This window comes from Delphinapterus leucas, unplaced genomic scaffold (assembly GCF_059928025.1).
Source record: "Delphinapterus leucas isolate spDelLeu-1000000601 "Yukka" unplaced genomic scaffold, BTC_Dleu_Yukka2 spDelLeu_asBTCV2_sq25, whole genome shotgun sequence".
Lineage (NCBI taxonomy): Eukaryota > Metazoa > Chordata > Mammalia > Artiodactyla > Monodontidae > Delphinapterus > Delphinapterus leucas.
The window spans coordinates 15,343,151-15,351,532 of NW_028322234.1; the positions used below are offsets into that span (position 1 = coordinate 15,343,151).

Here is an 8,382-nt window from a genome sequence, read left to right on the forward strand (position 1 = left end):
TGACAAAGTAGTATTATCACCCCCTTTTTGCAGATGAGAAACCTGAGGCACAGAGAGGTTAAGTAACTTGCCCAAGGTTACACAGCCTGAAAAATGGCAGGGCCAGGAATTGAACAAACATTGCACTGGGAACTGGATATTTAAGAATGCATAAGATATAACCCCTGCCTTCATAGGTTTGTTGCCAAGTTGGGGAGACAGACCCATAAACAGGACATTTCTGTTCTTTTCTGCCAGGTGGAATACATGGGGTCAATGGGTACATAGATGGGAGGGTGGTCAGGAAAGTCTTCCCAGAGGTCAAGACGAGAAGGATTTTAATTTCTTCACTGTGGAGAGGAAAGGTTCCTGGAAGAAGGCACAACTCATGCAAGGACCAGTCAGAGAGCATGGCATTTGAAAACAGCATGGCAGATGCAACACATTTTGATTGATGTGAGGGGCCCAGACAGGCTGACAATGGGCCCTCCCCTCCAAAGGACAGTTTTAATGTTCATACACCCTGGCCGGGGTCTGGGGGAGCTGGACACAGACTCCTAGAGGAGGAAGAGGACTGGTGGCTGTGCCCTTGACTGACGGCTGTTATCCCAGCAATTCCACTCAGGCCCAACTTGCAGGCTCCTCCACCAGATGAATCTTTGGGAGATAACAGAGCCATCTTGAACCAGCTCCAGGGGGTGTCGACCTTCCCCCACTATTCCATAGACTACAAAGAGCTGTTTCTGGAGTGAGGGAAGTACTGCCAGGATGATTTGCCCCACCCACTTGGAGACTGCCCCTGCTCAAGCCTTTGTCCAGCCAGCTGAATCTTTCTTCTGGTTCTACACTGAGTTAAACCAGCTGGTAATGGGCTGAATTGTGTCCCTGAAAAGTCATATGTTGAAGTCCTAACCTCCAGGACCTCAGAATGTGGCTCTTTGGAGATACTGTCTTTAAAGAGGTGATTAGGTTAAAAATGAGGTTATTAGGGTGGGCCCTACTCTAGTATGACTGGTGTCCTTAAAAGAAGAGGAGATTAGGATAGGGGTCCCCAACCCCCAGGACATGGACCAGTACCAGTCCACGGCCTGTTAGGAACCGGGCCACACAGCAGAAGGTGCACGGCGGGCGAGCAAGCAAAGCTTCATCTGCCGCTCCCCATTGCTCCCCGTTGCTCGCATTACCATCTGAACCATCCCCCCCATCTCCACACCCCACCCCACCACCCACCCCGTCCATGGAAAAATTGTCTTCCACGAACCTGGTCCCTGATGCCAAAAAGGTTGGGGACCGCTGGATTAGGAGACAGACCCACACAGAGGGATGACCATGTGAGGACACAGGGAGAAGACAGCCATCTGCAAGCCAAGAGAGAAGCATCAGAGGGAACCAACCCTGCCGACAGCTTGATTTTGGACTTCCAGCCTCCAGACTGTGAGACAATAAATGTCTATTATTTAAGCTGCCCCACCAGTGGGGCTTTGCTACAGCAGCACAAGCAAACCAGTGTACCTGGTTTCCCAAGTTTGGGAACCAAAGCACAGAAGGTAAGTAGAATCTGTGGGAAGGGGGATGATTTTAGATGGCCCAGGGAATGGCACTAGATAACTCTGAATTGAAAATAAGGACATTCTGTTTTAATTCTCTCTTAATTCTACTGTTCAGGTCCAGGCAAAAAGACACAGTTGAGTGTTACTTATCACAACCACCACACCTCTTGCTAACCTCCTCTTATCTTTTTAAAAAATTGAGGTATAATTTACACACCATCAAAGTCCAAATATTAAGTGTACAGCTGGATGAATGTTTACATCTACTTACCCACCCAGATCAAGATAATTAGAATGTTTCCAGCTTGCTATATAGTCTGTATGTGCCCCCTCCCTTGGTATATTGAACCCCACCCCAATGTGATGGTATGTGGAGGTGGACCCTTCAGGAGGTGATTATGTCATGAGGGTGGAGCCCTCGTGTAGGGGATTAGTGCCCTTAAAAAGGAGACCTCAGAGAGCTCCCTCGCTCCTTCTACCATATGAGGACAAAGTGAGAGGATGGCCATCTATGAACCAGGAGGTAGGTTCTCACCAGGCACCAGTTCTGCCAGTGCCTTGATCTTGGACTTCCAGTCTTTTCTTTGGGTCATGACCAGGGAATCCTGTCTCCCTTGCCACCCCCATATCCAGTCCCTCACCACATCCTTCATCCCATGACTCTCCATCCCCACTCCTCCCTGGTAACGGCTCCTGCTTCCTGTTCCCAGCCTCCACCTCCTCCTGTACTTTATCCATGCAAAAGTCAGAATGATCTTTAAAAAACTGATTATATTTCTCTGTTTCTAGAATGTCAGCTTTAGGAGAGTAAGGATTTTGCTCTGATTTGACCACTGCTGATGTCAAGCGGCTGGTATACTAGTAGGAGCCTTGATCTTGGACTCCCACCCTCTAGAACTTTGAGGAATAAATGCCTGTTGTTTATAAGCCACCCAGCCTCTGGTATTCTGTGAGACAGCACCATCCCCAAGAAGGTTCCCTCACACCCCCTCCCAGGCAATGCTCCCACCCCAGGAAGAATGGCTGTTCTGATGTATATCACCATAAATTAGTCTTGCCTGTTCTTGAGATTCATAGAAATGAAATCATGTAGCACATTCTCCTTGGGGTCTGGCTTCTTTCTTTAGCATGCGGTTGTGTGTTGCTCTTATTATGTGATTCCTTCTTTTTTCTATTCATCATTGTAGTATCATCCAGGATAGTTTCACCAACCTAAAAATCCCATGCACTCCACCTATTCACCCCTCCTCATCTAACCCCCAGTAACCACTGATCTTCTTACTGTCTCCACAGTTTTGCCTTTTCTAGAATGTCCTATAGTTGGAATCACAGTGCATGTAGCCTTTTCAGATTGGTTTCTTTCACTTAGTAATGTGCATTTAAGGTTCCTCCATGTCTTTCCATGGCTTGATAGCTCATTTCTTTTTAGCACCGAATAACATTCCATTGTCTGGATGTCCCACAGTTTATCCATTCACCAACTGAAGGACATCTTGGTAGCTTCAAGTTTTGGCAATTATGAATAAAGCTGCTATAAACATCCATGTGCAATTATTTTGTGGACATACATTTTCAACTCCTTCGGATAAATACCAAGGAACACGATGGATGGATCGTGTAGTTGAGTATGTTTAGTTTTGTAACCTGCCTTCCAAAATGTCTGGAGCATTTTGCATTCCCACCAGCAATGAGTAAGAGTTCCTGTTGCTCCACATCCTCGCCAGCATTTGGTGTTATCAGTGTTTTGGATTTTGGCCATTTCAATGGGTGTGTGGTGATACCTCATTGTGCATTTGATATGCATTTCCCTGATGACGTACAATGTGGAGCATCTTTTCATGTGCTGATTTGCCATCTGTGTATTTTCTTTGATGAGGTGTCTGTTCCGGTCTTTGGCCCAATTTTTAATTGGATTGTTTGTTTTCTTACTGTTTTTTTTCCCCCCACATCTTTTTTTTTTTTTTTTTTTTTTTTTTGCTGTACGCGGGCCTCTCACTGTTGCGGCCTCTCCCGTTGCGGAGCACAGGCTCCGGACGCGCAGGCTCAGCGGCCATGGCTCACGGGCCCAGCCGCTCCGCGGCACGTGGGATCCTCCCGGAGCGGGGCACGAACCCGTGTCCCCTGCATCGGCAGGCGGACTCTCGACCACTGCGCCACCAGGGAAGCCCCCCCTCCCACATCTTTATTGAGGTATAGTTGACAAATAAAGATTGTATATATTTAAGGTTACAACAGTGATGTTCTGATACAAGTTGCATTGTGAAATAATTACAACAATCAAGTTAATTTACATGTCCAGCCCCTCACGTGGTTACTTTTTCTTGTGTGTGGTGAGAACACTTGAACTTTGCTAAGAGAGTAAATCTTAAGTATCTGATACACTATTACTAATTATATTTGCCACTCTGTACATTAGATCCACAGAACCTATTCATCCTCAATAACTGAAACTTTGTACCCCTTGACCAATATCTCCCCATCCCCCTCCCTGCCCCTGGCCACCACCATTCTACTCTGCTTTTATGAGTTTAACTTTTTTTTATAAGTGAGATCATACAGTATTTATCTTTCTGTGACTGGCTTATTTCATTTAGCATAATGTCCTCAAAGTCCATCCATATTATTCCAGGGATCTGGAGCAAGATGGCAGAGTAGAAGGACCTTGAGCTCACCTTCTCTCATGAGCACACCAAAATCACAACTAACTGCTGAACAACCATCAAAAAGAAAAAGACTGGAACCATCCATGTTGTTCCAAATGGCAGGATATCCTTCCTTTTTAAGGTTGAATAATATTCCATTGTATTTATACACCACATTGTCTTTATCAATTCATCCATGATGGACACTTAGGTTGTTTCCATGCCTTGGTTATTGTAAATAATGCTGCAATGAACACTGGGGTGCAGATATCTCTTCAAGATCCTGTTTTTATTTTATTTCAATGCATACCCACTTAGGATTGCTGGATCATAAGGTAGTTTTATTTTAATTTTTTTTGAAGAACCTCCATATTGTTTTCTATGGTGGCTGCAACCAATTGCCATTCCCACCAACAGTGCACAAGGGTTCCCCTTTCTCCTCATCCTGGCCAACACTTGTTATCTCTTGGCTTTTTGATAATAGCTATTCTGATAGGTGTGAGGTGATATCTCGTGGTTTTAATTGGCATTTCCCTGCTGACTAGTCATGTTGAGTGCCTTTTCGTGTACCTGTTGGCCATGAGAAATGTCTATTCAGGTCCTTTGCCCATTTTTAAAGTGGGTTATTTGGGTGTTTTTGCTATTGAGCTAAGTTCCTCATATATTTTGGATATTAACCCATCAGATTATTGTTGGCAAATATTTTCTCCAATCCCATAGGTGGTTGCTTCACTCTGCTGATTAGTTCCTTCACTGGGTAAAAGCTTTTTAGTCTGATATAATCCCACTTGTCTATTTTTGCTTTTGGGGTCATATGGAAAAAAATCATCACCTAGACCAATGTCAAGAAGATTTTCCCCAGTGTTTTCTTCTGGTCTCTTACAATTTCAGGTCTTGTATTTAAGTTTTTAATCCATTTTGAGTCGATTTTTATATGTGCTGTGAGATAAGAGTCCCATTTCATTCTTCTGCATTTGGACATCCAGCTTCCCAAAACCATTTATTGAAAAGACTGTCCTCTCCCCATTCTGTGTTATCAGCCCCCCGTCAAAGATGAGTTAGCCATTGGTGCGTGGACTTATTTCTGGACTCTCCATTCTTTTTTTTTTTTTTTGCCTTGTGCAGCATGTGGGATCTTAGTTCCCGAACAGGGATCAAACCAGTGCCCCGTGCAATGGAAGCACGGAGTCTTAACCACTGGACCACCAGGGAAGTCCCTGGGCTCTCCATTCTGTTCCACTGGTCTTTATGTCTGTTTTTAATGCCAGTACCATACTGTTTTGATTACTGTAGCCTTGTAATACAGTTTGAAATCATGAAGTGTGACGTCTCCACCTTTGTTCTTCTGGTTCAAGATTGCTTCATTATTCAGGGTCTTTTGTGATTCCATATAAATTTTAGGATTGTTTCTTCCTATTTCTGAGAAAAATGCCACTGGAATTTTGATAGAGATTGCATTGAATCTATAGGTCATTTTAGGTAACATGGACATTTTAACAATATTAGTTCTTTTTTTCATATATATATATATTTTTTAATAAATTTATTTATTTATTTTTGGCTGCATTGGGTCTTCATTGCTATGCGCAGGCTTTCTCTAGCTGCGGCGAGTGGGGGCTACTCTTCATTGTGTTGGCAGGCAGATTCTTAACCACTGCACCACCAGAGAAGTCCCAGGACTATTTTAAACAGAGATGGCAAAAGTGGGCACCCTTTTCTTGTTCCTGATCTTAGAGGAAAAGCTTTCAGCTTGTCACCATTGAGTCTGAGGTGAGCTTATTGTTGAGTTTTAAGAGTTCTTTGTATATTCTGGATAACAGTTCTTGGTCAGCTGTGTCTTTTGCAAATATATTCTCCCATATATGTATTTTCCTGATGATCTGTCTCGTAAACAGGTGACACAATTTGTGGCTCTTTAAGTCAGCTTGTGAATCAGAAGGAGAAGGGAGTTGGTGGGTCGGGAAAGAGCTGCCCAGACCCTTAAACTTTGGAGGAACATTCTGCCGAATGAAGTTGAACGCGAGGACCAGCCTGGAAACAAAAATTGTTCTTTTGAAAAACATTTCAAAAGCCATTTTCTTCACCTGCTCGGCCTGTAACCGCTGAATTCATTAAAATCCAGAAGAAAGAGGGGAAAGGAAGCTGGTGAATTCTAATTTTCTCTTTGCATTTCAATCAGGGCAAACAATGGGCGTCTGCAGCCAGAGGGCTTCAGGCGAGGCTGTCCCCACCCCCGCAGTGCCCCAAACGGAGAGCAGAGCTGGACCCTACAAAGGAAGGAATGAGGCCGCTCCATCTCAGAGTTTTGTTTGCAGGGAGCAGCAGGGCCTCCCTCCCTCTCTAGCCATTTTAGAAAGGGGCTCCGGCTGAATGAGCCTCTTGAATAGCAAACCTTGCTGTCTTGGGGCCCTGCTGATGGTTCCCAGTCCTGGGAGGACTGGGTTGGCTTAACTCCCTCCCTCCCACCCACCCTCGGAGCCCTCGCAATGGACACCAGGCAGGAGAACACCAGAGAGCTGGGGGCACTTGCAAGTTTCATCCTCTCTCGGAGCCCAGTGGCTTTATCAACTAGATCTGAGCTCTGTCTGCAGTGACTTCCTACCTCCAGTGTCCCTCCAGGCTTATAACCCATGAGAACCACAGGGAGCGAACCCACACTACATACACTAGGACGGCTAACTTAAAAGAAAAAACAAAACAAAACGGTAACAAGCATCGACGAGGATGGGGAGAAACTGGAGCCTTCATACACTATTGGTGGGATGTGAAAACGTACAGCTACTGTGGAGAACAGTTTGGAAGTTCCTCCAGAGGTTAAACGTAGAATTATCATAGAATCTAGCAATTCTCCTAGGTATCTACCCAAGAGCATTGAAAACATATGTTTGCACAAAAACGTACATGGAAATGTTTATAGCAGCATGATTCACAATAGCCAAAGGTGGAAATAACCATAATGTCCATCAATGCCAAATGGATAAACAAAATGTGGGATAACCCTCCAATGCAGCATTACTCAGCCATGAAAAGGGGTGAAGCACTGACACGCGCTACAACATGGATGCGTCTTGAGAACACGATGCTCAGTGAGAGAAGCCAGACACGTAAGGCTGCACAGTGTGTGATTCCATTGATGGGAAACGTCCAGAACAGACAAATCCACAGAGACAGGAAGCGGATCTGTGGTCATCAGGGGCTGGGGAGAGGGAATGGGGACAGCGTTTCCTTTTGGGGTGATGAGAATGTTCTGAAATCAGATACCGGTGATAGTTGCACAGCTCTGTGACTATACTGAAAACCACTGAATTGTACAAAGCAGTGAGTTTTAGGCTATGTAATTAACTCAATTTTTTAAAAAAATTTATTTTATTTATTTATTTGGCTGCACCTGGTCTTAGTTGCGGCGTGCGGGATCTAGTTCCCTGACCAGGGATCGAACCCAGGCCCCCTGCATTGGGAGCACAGAGCCTTAGCCACTGGACCATCAGAGAAGTCCCAGTAATTAACTCAATTTAAAAAACTTTTTTTTTTTTTAAAGACAAATACCATATGATATCACTTACATGTGGAATCTAAAATATGACACAAATGAGTATATCTGTGAAACAGAAACAGATGCACAGACATAGAGAACAGACTTGTGGTTGCCAAGGGGGGAGGAAGGGGGAGGGAGGGATGGATTGGGAGTTTGGGATTAGCAGATGCAAACTATTATATATAGGATGGATAAAAAGGTCCTACTGTAGAGCACAGGAAACTATATTCAATACCCTGTGAAAAACCATAATGGAAAAGAAGATGAAAAAGAATTATATATATGTATAACTGAGTCAATTTAACATACAGCAGAAATTAACACAACATTGTAAGTCAACTATACTCCAGTAAAACTACAAAAAAAGGAAATTCTCTGGTGGTCCAGTGGTTAGGACTCAGCACTATCACTGCTGAGGCCCTGGGTTCGATCCCTGGTCAGGGAGCTAGGATCCCACAAGTTGTGAGCAATGCAGCCAAAAAAGAAAAAAAAAAAAAAAAAAATTACTTTTTTTAACCTTCAGGGCCTCCTGAGGCAAACTCCTAACTCTGGGCCTCCCTCCAGCCCCTCTTCCTGTCCCACCTCGGGGCCTTTGCCCGAGCTGTCCCCTCTGTCTGGCACACTCCTCTCTGGCCTGTCCAGCCCCATACCCCACACGCATCCTTCAGCTCCCAGC

General features: G+C 44.6%; 1 non-coding gene across 1 annotated transcript; it reads left to right on the forward strand.

The window, feature by feature from the left end:
* Positions 1-8,078: 8,078 nt before the first annotated feature.
* On the forward strand, positions 8,079-8,151 carry TRNAD-AUC (transfer RNA aspartic acid (anticodon AUC)). Its single transcript has one exon. It is a non-coding gene; the product is annotated as a tRNA-Asp (tRNA).
* The last annotated feature ends 231 nt before the right edge of the window (positions 8,152-8,382 follow it).